This window comes from Castor canadensis, chromosome 14 (genome assembly GCF_047511655.1).
Source record: "Castor canadensis chromosome 14, mCasCan1.hap1v2, whole genome shotgun sequence".
NCBI classification, from domain to species: Eukaryota; Metazoa; Chordata; class Mammalia; order Rodentia; family Castoridae; genus Castor; species Castor canadensis.
This window is the reverse complement of record NC_133399.1, coordinates 30,183,899-30,198,052: the sequence shown is the minus strand read 5'-3', so window position 1 is coordinate 30,198,052 and position 14,154 is coordinate 30,183,899. Positions and strand designations below refer to the sequence as shown.

Here is a 14,154-nt window from a genome sequence, read left to right as displayed (position 1 = left end):
AGTGACAGAAATTACAATGACTAGTTGGCTTGTCAATGGAAGAAGTAGAAGTGAAACTCCAAACAGAAGACCTCTGCCCTTAATGACCACAACTCAAACACTGCTTTACTCATTTTTCCTAAGATCCTTGTTAAAATTGCATAAACATAACTTTATCACTTTCTCTAAACTAAAAAATGTGGAGACATATATATAGAGGAAGTAGTCTTCCTCTACTATATGGACTATAACTAATTCATCTACAGATGAAGTACCTACACTACTTAAAATACCAAGCCCAGAGCATTGCATTTAAGTTATCAATAAATCTTCAACTCTATGCTTATCTTTGCCTTTATATTCCCCTGGGAGAGCTGAAGAAATAGTTAGGAGGTATGCATTTTCTTTTAACATGGTTAATATTTTTATTGAAAGTAGAACTAATGTGTATGGAAAGGTAAGGATAAGATTTCTTATAACCTCCTAAGAAGTAAACCATAACATCACAGCCCTCATAACTAAAATATTATATGTTGGTTCTCTCCCATCCTGCTACCAACACTGCCATATCATTCCTTAATATGAGAAAACAATGTTTCTGCTGGTCCTTCCTCCTTTCAATGTCTCCCTCAGATCTTACTGTTTTGCATTTCTTCTCTTCTGTGTCAATAAATGGGTAAATGAACTGAACAGACAATTATCAAAGGAAGAATGACAAATGGCCAATAAAAAATGAAAAAAATTGCTCAACATAGTTGTCCATCAAGTAAATGTAGATTGACACAACATTGAGAATCCACATCACTCCACCCAAAATGGCTATCATCAATACAACAAAGACCACCAAATGTTAGCGAGGATGTGGGGAAAATGGGACATTTCTCCAGTTTTGGTGGAAATGTATAGTAATGTAGCTGCTATGTAAAGCAGTATGGAATTTCCTCAAAAAACTAAAATGTTTTACATATGTTGAATCATTCTTGCATCTCTGGAATGGAGCTGACTTGGTCATGGTGTATGATCTTTTTGATGTGTTATTGAATTCTGTTTGCCAGTACTTTGTTGAGAATACTTGTACCTATATTCATTAAAGATGTTGGTCTGTAATTCTCTTTTCTGGTTGCATATTTATTGGGTTTTGGAATGAGTGTAATGCTGGATTTATAGAATGAGTTTGTTGCTGTTCCTTCCCTTTCTATTCCATTGAAATGTTTGAGACATATTGGCATTAGTTCTTTTTCAAGGTTTATTTAATTTAGCCATTAATCCATCATTTCCAGGTCTCTTACTGTGGGGAGACTCTTTACTTATTGCTTCATTTTCATTGCCAGTAGTAGTTATATTTATGTGGTTAGTATCCTTTTGTTTTTACTTCTTTCTCACTTACTTGTCTGTTTGGTCAAAAGGGTTTATTCTTTCTTGGGTCTTCCTGTCTCACTCTAGTTTCTTCTTCTGTGTATAAAAGTCCTTTTAATATTTTCTACAGTGCTGGCATGATAGTCATGAATTTCTTCAGCTTTTCCTAGTTGAAGAAGGTTCACTTTGTCCTTCTGTTAGGAAAGATAGTTTTACTGAATAATACTCCTTCTGTGAAAGTGCTAAAAGAAACAATAGAGTCAATTGCACAACCATGTGAATTGCAGCACTATTCCCAATAGACAAGCTATTAAAAGTGGCCAAATGCCACCCAAATGATAATTGAATTAAAAATGTGGTATATATACATAATAGTGTTTTATTCAACCATAAAGATGAACAAAATTATGTTGTTGAAGACCTAAGACAAGGGAAAGAAGACTAAAAACTTGAGAGAAAAATAGACACACATTACTTCAAAGAAGCAAAAATGAAATCAACAGCTGATATTCAACAGAAATGAGTAAAGACAGAAGGCAATGTATTAACATCTTTAAATTGCTGAAAGAATATAACTGACAACCTCAAACTGTGGAGCTATACATACAAATTGTAAAAAAGAAGGAAAAATACAGACATTTTCAAACAAATCAAGACTTAGTGAATTGTTTTCATACACCCTACATAAAGAGATGGGAAAAAAGATTCAAACCATAACATGGACGTGAAGAAGGAAGTAAACACTATAAAAGATAAATCTATGTATATGCCTAAACTAATGCATACATAACATGATTAAAATATTTTGGAAAATGTAATTGATGCATGTAAAATTTATACACATGACAGCATGATATAAAGGTATGTCATGTGAAATACAAATTTTATGCTACTTGAGCAGAAAAAAGTTATGTTGTCTGCAGGTAAATGGATGGAACTGAAGAACATTGTGTTAAGTGAAGTAAGCCATGTTGAAGATGTCAGAGGTCAAATGCATTCCCTCATATGTTGAAGGTAAATCATAATATATGTTTTATATACATATATAATATGTTTTATATACATATATAATGTATAATATTTAACATACATATATACACATATGTATATGTATACATGTATACACATATATGTATATACATGCATATATTTTATATTAGTGGATCCGTTTGAGTGGAGTATGGGATGTGGTAAAGGAAAGCATTCCATCTGTATATAAATATGTGTAATACATTCCTCTCTAAGCTATTGAATAATAGGGGACCACAGTGATAGGGAAAGAGTAAATAATGCAGGGGTTAATCTGATAAAAGCATGACATACACATGTCTGAAATCCAAAGGTGATCACTCCTTGGATTATTAATAAACATTTTTTAAATGAGGGACAGAAAGATAAAATAGATGTTTTACACAAGTGGGTACCAGTAGGTTGAAGAATGGCATAAGGAAAGGGTGAATGATTGTGAACATGGTGATGTATTTTGTATTCATATTTGCAAATAGAATAATTTAATGTGCTGAAATTGCTTTAATAAGAGAAGATAGGAGATGTGGGTAAATGATGCACTGTTTAAGCAATTAAGATGTATTCAAGTACATATATAAATATCACAATGTATCCACCTTTATAACTATTATATGAAATAAAATGAACAAAATATAAAAAGTTATTCTAAGCAATATATTTCACAATACGTATTTACCCTGAAAGGTACTATTATACACTGGAGTGTGATTTTAAGTCTATATGTGAAATGTGTATTTTAGCTTCAAATGATTTTACTGATCCAGTGAATTACCTGAGGGAGTATCATAATTCAATTTCACACGTATATTCAAGAATAACTGTTCAAAATTCTGGTGCCTATCTCCCTATCACTCAAGTTTTTATTTCGTGTATTATTTGGGTAGAGGCAACTTAAGTTCCAAGTGCTGAGGTGTATTCAGTTTTACTAGTGTGTCTTTGTTCCCATACATAAGCAGTCATTAGGAACACATCAACTTCTTCATAATATATTTCAGCTAAATACTCTTGTGTTTTGTCTCTGGACCATTCTGTTGCGACAAATCACCAAGTTCTTGTATCACATAAAAATGAATATTTCTATTTCACTCAATTGTAGAAGATTTTCTAGGACAGAAATGAGGAAATAAACATTTTTGTCATGGATCATGGATTTGCTGTAATATATAGAATGCCTTTAAATCTGTCCAAGTCTCTCAGCTATACATCTACTGATACAGAGTAACGTGTGCCTCCATAACCCAGATGGCACATAAGTGATATTCTCTCACTACACTCATCTTATTTTTTATGGTCTTTTCATATTCAAAATGGGATAATTTTATTTAATCCATTGCTATTTGTGTTCACTTTATTTCTTTCTCCTGCCTTATTGTGAAGGTATTCACAAACAAATATATGGAATCAGCCTATATATACAATTTAATGTATATTTTTGATCCATAAAGAGCACAAGTATAATGTTTATAGAAAAATGAATGGAAATGGAAGTGGAAATCACAGTGTTAAGAGTATTATTTCAGTTTCAGTAGAACCAATACTATGTGTTTGCTATCATACATGGAATCTAGAATTTAAAAAAAAAAACATGAAAGTGGTAAAAGGACCATAATTGGTGAGGCAAACTGAAAGGTGCAAATGTAAGAAGACAAGGTGATAGGAGCTGAACAAGTTTGAAGAAAAATGTGTACACATATTAGAATGTCATCATGAACTACATTATTTCATGCAATTCATATATGTCCATAAAATCAAATGAAATAAATAATTATATTTCCTTCAAACTTTAAAAAGCATAAATAATGTCTTGTATCTAAATTCATATCAATTGAAGAAGACATACAATTGCCAAAAATGTATGTGATGCCTATGGAAAATAACTCAGCAACACTAATGAGTAGAAGAATGTAAATTAACACCACAATGATGTATCATATCACAACTGTAAGAATGGCTCTTATCATAAAGAATAATGATAACAAATGTTGATAAACATTGGATCAAATGGCATCACCTAGCCCTAGTAGTAGGAATACATATCAGTGCAGTAATACAGTATGGTGTTTATTCAAAAGTTAAAAATGGAAACACTGTATGATACAGTAATCCCACTATTGCATGTATGTATAAAGGATATGAAATTTGTTTGTCAAAAGTACCTGCACTCCCATTTTTTGGGAGAATTACCCACAAAACTCAAGATAAAGAACCAAACTAATTATCCATCGTGAGAGTCATTACAAAAATATGGCAAAAAATATACTGTAGAAAACTACTCGGGCATAAAAAGAAAAGAATCCTGTCATTTACTTTAGAACATGAATTAACTTGTAAAACATTTTGTTGAGACATGGGGCATGAATAATAGAACAAACATCAACTGACATCAATTATATGGGAAATGTTATTAGTTAAAATCATTTCAACAGAAAGTAAGATGGTGACTATCCAAGGCTCTGAAGTGATGTGTTAGTCATGAATATTGTACAAGAACAAAAAATTTCAAATTTTTTGAAATTTTAAAGTGCAATAACTTTAAGAGATGTACTGTGCTTGATGATGAGTCCAGGTAATAACTATTAATTGCATACCTAAAAATAGAATTTATCATTCCAAATGGAAAAAAATATTTGCAACACACATATTGAAAGAGTCAAGTATACAGAATAAGTAATTTTCACAAGTAGTTACAAAGGTATAATCTAATGACTACAATCTAAGCATAAACTTAAAAAGACATTTATACATCATAGATAAAGACGCTATGAACATATACCTGAAAAGATGCTCAGTTTGTTAAAGAGAAATTCCAGTAGAAAATGCCACAAGACACCAATTCACACCCAGTGGAGGCTATTTCTTTCTTAAAATTTAAAATTAAAAATTATTGGAAAGTTTGTGAGCATATTAGTATCCTCGTTAGCATCTAAAATGAGCAAGATACTATGAAAAACAATTTGGCTAGTCCTAAAACCACTAAAAATAAAATTGTCATTTTAACAGGCAGCATCACTTATATACAAATATGTAACTGAATATATATTCAGATATTTTTCAGTGACAGGAATGTGTTCTTACTAATGCATCAGTATCTGATTATACTAATGCATGAACAGAATAGATCATGTTTCAACATACTGAGATTAGCTGTGATGTCACTAGGTAATATAATCATATAGGGCCACTTTCATAAAATAGTCCATAATTGACTAAAATGACATTATCTGATACATGGCCATATTAAAAGAATAAACATGCACACATTTGCATGCATCAAAATCACAGTATCCAAAAGAAGTATATTACTCAAATGCCCATCAGTAGATTACCAGATAAACAAAAAATGTATACACATAGAGTAGAATATTATTCATCAGTTAGAAGAAATGGAGCAACTAATGAATCAACAGAAAGGCAGGAAGAGAGAAATGAAGTGAGAATGATGGCAGGTAGGAATGAAGGAGGAACAGGAGGAAACAAAGAAATTGGAATGATCACAAGAAGGAAAACAAAAATTTTATAGTCATCATATCAGTATACATCATGCAACAAACCTGCATCCAAAGGTACATTCCAAGTTTCAGATGACTCTTACAAAAGGTTATGTGGCAAAATTTAGCAAAATTAGCCCAAATTCAGGTAATTGTTTACTATAATCTCCCTTTTCATTTGAAAAAAGTGTGAATGATAGGAAATACCTGAACAAAATGATCTTATCATCAAAGTCACTCTTCATAAAGTGACTAGGCCACACAATTATAAGCACAGTGCTTTTGATTATTGATTTCCATACTATTTCCTTCAGAGAAAACAAATATGCAATCAAATTAAGAAGAACATTAAGCAGTAAGTTTAGTGGAATCCTTGTCAGTATGCAACATAATTGATTTCTGCCAAGACAGAAATCTATGAAGGCCTGTATGAAATCTCACCAGGAATAGAATTTTATTGGCAATTTATAAGGAAAATAATTTTAAAAGGAATTAATGAGGGAGTTATAGGGAAGAAATAAAAATAAGCACATGAAAATTCTTACAAATTGTGGTAATAGAGAAATTTAACCATGACCTTTAGGAAAGTAAGAGATCCAGGATATTGAAATTCATAACATTTGCCTTACAAATAGCTAACAAATATTCAGTTCGGAGGTAAGAGTTCTAAGACAAGAAGATGCTCTGCAAAGTAGTCTTCCCAGAGCTCCTTTCACATCCTTGTTCCTCAGGCTGTCGATGAAGGGGTTCAACATTGGGGTCACCACAGTGTACATCACTGAGGCAATTTTGTTTCTCTGGAAAGAATGAACCACAGTAGAACTGAGGTAAAAAACAATTCCTGTGCCAAAATACAAAAAAACTACACAGATATGAAACCCGCAAGTGGAAAATGCTTTGTACTTGCTTGCAAGGGAGGTCATCTTCATTACAGCGGATACAATTTGAGAATAAGATATGAGGATCCCTGTTACAGGAAGCACACCCAGCAGGGCACTGATGGCATAAACAAAGATGTTATTGATGAGAGTATCAGACTTGGACACCTTGAAACGCTGATCCAGTTCACAAAAGAAATGTAGAATTTTAGTGCCTAAGGAGAACATCAGTCACCTCATCAGTAGAATATGAGTGAGTGAGACCCACATTATAATGAACCATGACATCAGGACCAGAAGGATACAGAGCCTGAGGTTCATGATGACTGTGTAATTTAAGGGGTGGCAGATGGCCACAAAATGGTCACAGGCCATTATAGTCAATAGAAAGTTGTCCATTCCAATAAAAATAATGAAAAAATAAGCCTGAGTAATATAGTCCACGTAAGAGATACCTTTGTTCTATATCTGGGTGTTCAGCTGCATCTTCGGCACCGTAGTGGAGGTAAAACAGATATCAGCAAAGGACAGGCTGGAGAGTAAGAAGTACATGGGGGTGTGCAGGTGGGAGTCAGTGAAGGTGACCAGGATAATGAGTAGGTTCCTAACAGAGTGACCAGGTCCATGGACATGAATACACCAAAAAGAAGGAGCTGCACTTCAGGATTATCTGAGGGGCCCAAGAGGATGAATTGTGATAGATTCGTATGGTTCTTTGTTTCAATGTTTATAATGGATTCTTCGGGGAAGAAAGGCAAGTCAACATTCAAAACCAGTCAAATGGAACTTCTGTTACTTGTTACTTAATATACTATTATCTTTTGTTTGACAAAGCCCACACTTTGTCATTTCCTAAGTAATTGATTCTTTTAGTTGAAATCCTGTTTCCCTTTTTAGGCATACAATCAATTAGAAGTTTTTCCAGTTTTCATTATTGTACTGGTTCGGGTTCCATTGTGACATTTACAAAAGTTCTTATAATAAATAAGATGTATCATATTTGAATTCACCCTCTCACCATTCTCTATGATTCCTCCTACCCTCATTACTGGAATAGTAACAGGTATCATTTTTCTATTTCTATGCATGTGTACACAGTATTTGCACTATATATTACCACACCCTTTCCCTACCTCCTCCCCCATAACACTGATATGAACCCTCCCAGGCAGTACCTGTTCCACCCTCCGGTCCTCTCAGTTACTACAAATATCATATGTTTGTCATTAATTCTGCTGTAATTTGCCTTTGAAAACTTATTAATCATTTTTTCTTTGCTATAGCTCATCCTAAAGAATTGATTGTATTTCACATAATTTCCTTGGTAATCTATATAAACCTGATGAAACAGAGATATTTATTTCAAACAACTATAATTATGGGACTAATCATTTTATATTGTTTTATTTTTTTCATCTAAATGTGGTTTTACTTGTTACCTTAATTAGGAGGCTTAAAATGATTTTGTACTCAAAGGGTTTCAGTTTTGGGTACTATTCATTACTATGATTGCAATTTTAAAAACTCTTGAATAATATTTTAGTATAAATCTTCCATTTATACAGTATGTAGAGGTGTTTAAGAAATATAACTCTTGAATTAAACATTCGTTAGTAGTTTTATCAACATCCTTGTGACCTTGGCAAGGTTATTTACCATCTGTCATTTAGAAGTACATAATCATTAGAATAAGAACACTAAGAACTCAGCAGTTAATATGACTGGAGGCTAAAGTTAAATTACATTGGTTTACATTTTCTACTGTGGTTAGTATTTCATACAATTGGAATTCACAAAAGTGACCTGGTTTGTTTTCTGTTTCTTTTGTGTTTGTTTATTTCTTCAAGGGTCTATCTATGTAGTCCAGGCTGGCCTCAAACTCATGACCATCTTGCCTTCATATTCTGAGTGTTTGAATTACAGATACAGACAACCACACCTGAAAATTTTCTGTTCTTACCATCTCAATACCTCTGATATTTAATGTTACAACTTTGCAATAGTCTTCTTTAACTGGGGAGCTGTACTGGATAGTGTACTTAATAATAAAAACACAATTCTGTTATCACTTTGGACTGCTATAGAGCATTTCTAATTACTGACAGCCCTATAGATCCTTTGTTTGGAAAATGCTTATGAGGAAATCATCACACCAAAGGGAAAAGTACACAGAATACATGGATAAGAAGAGAAAAAAAATCATAATATCATCACAATCAAGTATAAGGCATATAGGAGAGTGTATGCTTCTTTATCCACACACTTCATTGGAGTGTTAATGCACAAAATATATAACTGATTCATTTTTAACGTATTCAGCAATTATATAAATGATCATCCTAGAGAAAGTAAAAAACAAATTTAATGTTGAAAATAGAAAATTATAATTCCATTAGAGAAAAAACAGTATTATGAATGCCTAGAGCATAAACTGTTGTTCAAAACAGAAAATATCATTGATGACCAATTTATTCTGTGAAGTGGGTAGGGGAGTTTATTCAGAAATACAAATTTTTGAAAAAAAGAAAGAAAGCATGCATCATTGTGGATCAGAGAACAAATGGAATGGAAAATATTCTACACTGAGAAAAGAGAATGTATGTTTGTCTACAGTGAACGTAGTAGAGGAAGCAATTTGAGAAGCCAGTAATGGGCTGCAGACAATGACAGTGAAGCTTCCTGTGTTTGTCCTTGATGGTCCTGTTACATTGCAAATGTATCTTCATTTGTGTGTCTGTGCTGTTACAGTCTATCTCATCATTTGTCTTCCCAGTGACTTATATTGTGACTACCACATTGTAGGGGCCAATCTCATACAAGTGTGTGATCTCTAATAATCACTGAGACAAAATGTGTACTACACCACAAAAGAAACATTTGTTAAATTACCATATATCCAAAAAGAGGCACAGAATTGAATAGTGAAGTCCATTAAAATATATTCCTCTCTATTTAAGAGAATAATACAGGATTAACAGGAAAGTGGTTCTGAAAATGAAGGCCAATTTGAGAAATTTATGTTTTACAATATTATTCTTCACAAATTTAGCTCAATAGACACAAAATATACTATATATTTAAAAAAATTAAGAGCTTTTTTTTAGTAGAAGATGAAGATGTGGCTGTGAATACATTGAGAAGTGAAGGAAACTTCCCTAACCAAATAAACAATTTTTGTTTGCAAGCCACATCCAACAGGAAATGTTAGAGTATCTGTTAAATTTGTGAACATGTTAAAAAAGTCTCCTCCAACTTCAAGAATTTGATATTTACCTGGATAGCAAGAGGAATTCGTGGGCTTGGGATACCAATCAGTGAGACAATATTCTTCTAGTGTATAGATAACACTTGCTTCAATCCCCAGCATTAAAAAAGAATTAAATGAGAATAAAAAATAATAGATTGTTAGAAGAGAAAAGGAAGCTAGGCAATTAAGAACCTACATCGTATTGAAACAGGCTCTAGAGTTCAGAGTGAGAGAAGAAACTGCAGGAACTGAAAGAGACAAGTGTCAGTGGAGATTAAAGCTCCTTCAAATTACTGGGACTTCACCTTAACAGAATAAAGGAATACCAGAATTTGTCATTCTCATTATTTTAGAGGAAAAGCACAGTACTAACTCCCTCTCTTCCTTTTCTTCTTATTCTGCTAGTCCTTGACTAGACACATTGACACCTAATATGGCTGTAACCAACTGAAGCCTGTTATCCACACTGTGTCACTGGGAAACACACTTGAGTATTCAAAGGAACTGAGATCAGAAAAGTAAAAATGAGAGGCAGATGGAGCATTATTAAATGCTTGACTGTCTCAGGGCTTGAATTCTCAGAGCTCGTAATTAAATAAATTGTCTATTTTACTTTCACTATACAAATAATTCAGATCCTTGCAGTACAAATAATATAGTAGAGTGAAAACTTTTACCTATGTAGGTAGAAGCATGGAAGACAAATTCATTTCCTCCAAGAAAAATATATTTTTCCCTTGATTGGTTTTAAAAGATGTAAGGTATCCCTTATGATTAATTTATACAAGTAAAATATCTAAGAAGCCTTCTCTCTCTGGTATGCCATCTTTAACAGTCTTTGGATATTTTAAAACTTATTTAAGATCTACAATGTTATACAGTAACTATTTATTTATGTTGATTGACTAATTATACATACACGCTGTGTACAATGTAAATCTATAAGTATTTTGCATTGTTGTATAATGTTTAAATCTGAAAATTAACATTTGCCTTTTCCCACTACCTATCCCTTTTGCAGTGAAAATACTTCACATTAGCTTAAAATTTCTTAGGAACTTAATTTATCATCAATAAACATAGATGTTCACAGTGGTGTAGAGGAAAGGAAGGAAACATTTTCACAATGTGGGCAGGAATATTTATGGTTACTATAATTACCATAGTTACAAAACATCTCTTGAAAATATTCTATCTCTCTAAATGGGACCTTGTGCCCTTTGAGGAGCACAACCTCTACATCTTTCCCACAAGTAATCCACTATTAAGTATCCACCATGTTGGCCTCTATTTCTTGTTGAAAGACACTTAAGTCCATATCTTGGCTGTTGTGAATACATCTTTAGACATTGGACAACAGGTTTCTTCTTGACATACCACATTGTCCTCCTTAAATACCTAACCAGTGTTGGTATTGAAGGATATGATATCATATGAATATATATGTATATATATATATATATATTTATATATGTATATAATATGTATATATTTATATATGTATATTTATATATATATATTTATATATGTATATAATATGTATATATTTATATATGTATATTTATATATATTTATATATGTATATATCCTTCAATAATTTTTAAAGCAACTTTATATTGTTTTCTACTCAGTTTATACTAATTCCTACCAATGCTACACAGCAAGCAAAAATATGAAGTTTTCTCACTAGGCAGGCCACCCCATGCACAAAGCAAGACTCCACCATTAAAAAAAAAACTAAAGCACCAAGTGCTGTGAATCTTGCTTAAATGGAAGAATACCAGCCTAAAAACTCAAGGTCTTGAGTTCAAACTCCCGTAATACCATCAAGAAAAAAAGGAAAAATGTGGTAGTGAAGTTTGAATTCATGACCTTGAGTTTGTTAGTTTGGTGCCCTAAAACCTAGTCACACCTCTTGGCCATTTTTGCTTAATTTTTTTTTTGAGGTAGTATCTCTCATTTTTGTTTATGGCTTGTCTGGACTGCAGTCTTACTTCCTATGTCCTCCTGCATAGCTGGAATCACAGGTATGTTTCATCACGTCCAATGTACTGAAATTAAGTCTCACAAAACTTTAACAAGGTTGGCCTGAAAGCATGATCTTCCCAATCTCAGACTCCCAAGCAACTATTATTACAGATGTGACTGACTCACCTGATACATCAGAAAGTTTTAGGAAGAAGTATAGAGTTTTAAATAATAATTACATCTTAAATTTTATCCAGTTTTGAGTGTAAAATCCTGAATATGTCTCCTTTTGGTTTTGAGTAGGATGGTTATAATATTTGAGAACAATGTTCACAGTTTCATGGATATCCTGAAGTAGGGCCAAGAGATAGATTGACATATACACATCATGAAATCTTTCCTGTGATCTATAGCTGCTCTTCCTACAGTTGATACAGAGGTAAAAACCAATGTTGTCCTAGTGATCTATCAGGAAGCCTAACAACAAAAATCCAGGGTGATTTAGGAGTCTCTTTCTGGAGAGATATGGAAGTGAAACCATTCTTAGATTCTCAAGATGGAAGCCTTCCAATATTCTCTTAGCAAAATGCCATGTCTATAATCACAAAGACCACGCAAACATGATTTCTTATTTTCTATTAAATGACTTAGTATTAGATAAATAAAATAGGCTTTCTTCCTTTTCTAATAACAGTATTAGAGCTTATAATAGAAAAGATTGTGTTGATGAACTTAGACAAGTTATCTAGAACACATATCAATAATGCTGGTATTTAAAAACCCAAAATATATTCATTATTCTCACCCTCATACTTACCTTCCACATCATCTTCAAATTGTTTCTGAAGTGCAGAGCACCTTCTACTTTATAAAGACTCACATACTGCTATCAAGGGTGAGATGTCGAAGGGAAGAAGAATGAGTGTGGGATAAAACAACACTTTGAATGAGACTCTTGGGAACCCAGAACAACCAAATATATAACATTCACAGAACTCATATCTCTAATTGCATATTAGAATCTTCTCTACTCACTAAAAAACTTTAGTGTTTGTACTTGGAAAGGAAACCAATGGCTCTGATAGTTCTTTCCTTATCCATCATCTGCCTTAGAATTTAAGGGCTTACACTTTTACTGGTGAGTTAAGATCATGAAAGTAAGTAACAAAATTGCCCCCATGACGAGTATCAAATGATAGGTAGGGATTCAGATTAGTAATAGATTTAAATACTACATCAGATAAATGAATCCTGATGCAAAAAATGTATGTTAGGAAGAGATACAGGGATCAGGTCTAAGACACTAGAACCAACATCCATCAAAATCGCTGGGCAGCCTGAATATTTATTTATATGACCTCAGAGCTCAGTACAAGCAGCATATAAATAGTAAGATTAGTCCAACTTATCTCAATTTCACTTGACTTCATATTAGAGGAAGAAGAAAAAAGGAAAACAAATCTCTAAAATATGTTGAGTTTTTCCATTACTCAGAAGAAGTTCATGTCTACTATTCACTTTTTGTTGTTTTCTTCTTATGATCATTCTAATTTTACATAATAATTTGCTGTTGTGAAATATACATAACAAAATAGTTACCATTTTGACCATAATAAATTAAACATATCAATGGCATTAATTCTATTCATGTTGTTGTGTAGCCATCACCATCTTCTATCTCCAGCAATCTTTCAACCTCTCAATCTATAACTTTCTATTTGTAAAGAAATTTCCACTTTTACCTCCCCAAGACCTGTCAATGAAATTATAAAACATTATGAGAAACTGAAGACACTAACTACATACTAATTGACTAAGGAGACAGAATTTCTTAATGTATAGATGTTTATTTTTGTTGACATTTCCAACTGACATTCTATATGGAAGACCCAGAACAGGTTCTATTGTAGAGGATCCTCAGGGCACTTCTTATATCCCTGTTCCTCAGGCTGTAGATGAAGGGATTCAGCATAGGGGTGACTACCTTGTAAATCACAAATGCTACTGCACTTTCTCTGGGGAAAGATGACACATCTGAAAAAAGGTACGTTCCAAGGCTGGTTCCATAAAATAAGCAAACAACTAACAGGTGATTCCCACAGGTGAAGAAAGCTTTATACTTTCCTCTTGTTGATGGCATTTTGAGAATTGAAGAAATGATTTCATAGTAAGACCAAAGGATCCCTGAGATAGGAAGAAACCCAAATAT

General features: G+C 32.8%; 1 pseudogene; it reads right to left on the bottom strand.

The window, feature by feature from the left end:
• Positions 1–6,487: 6,487 nt before the first annotated feature.
• On the bottom strand, positions 6,488–12,774 carry LOC141416214 (olfactory receptor 7D11-like; annotated as a pseudogene).
• Positions 12,775–14,154: the final 1,380 nt, after the last annotated feature.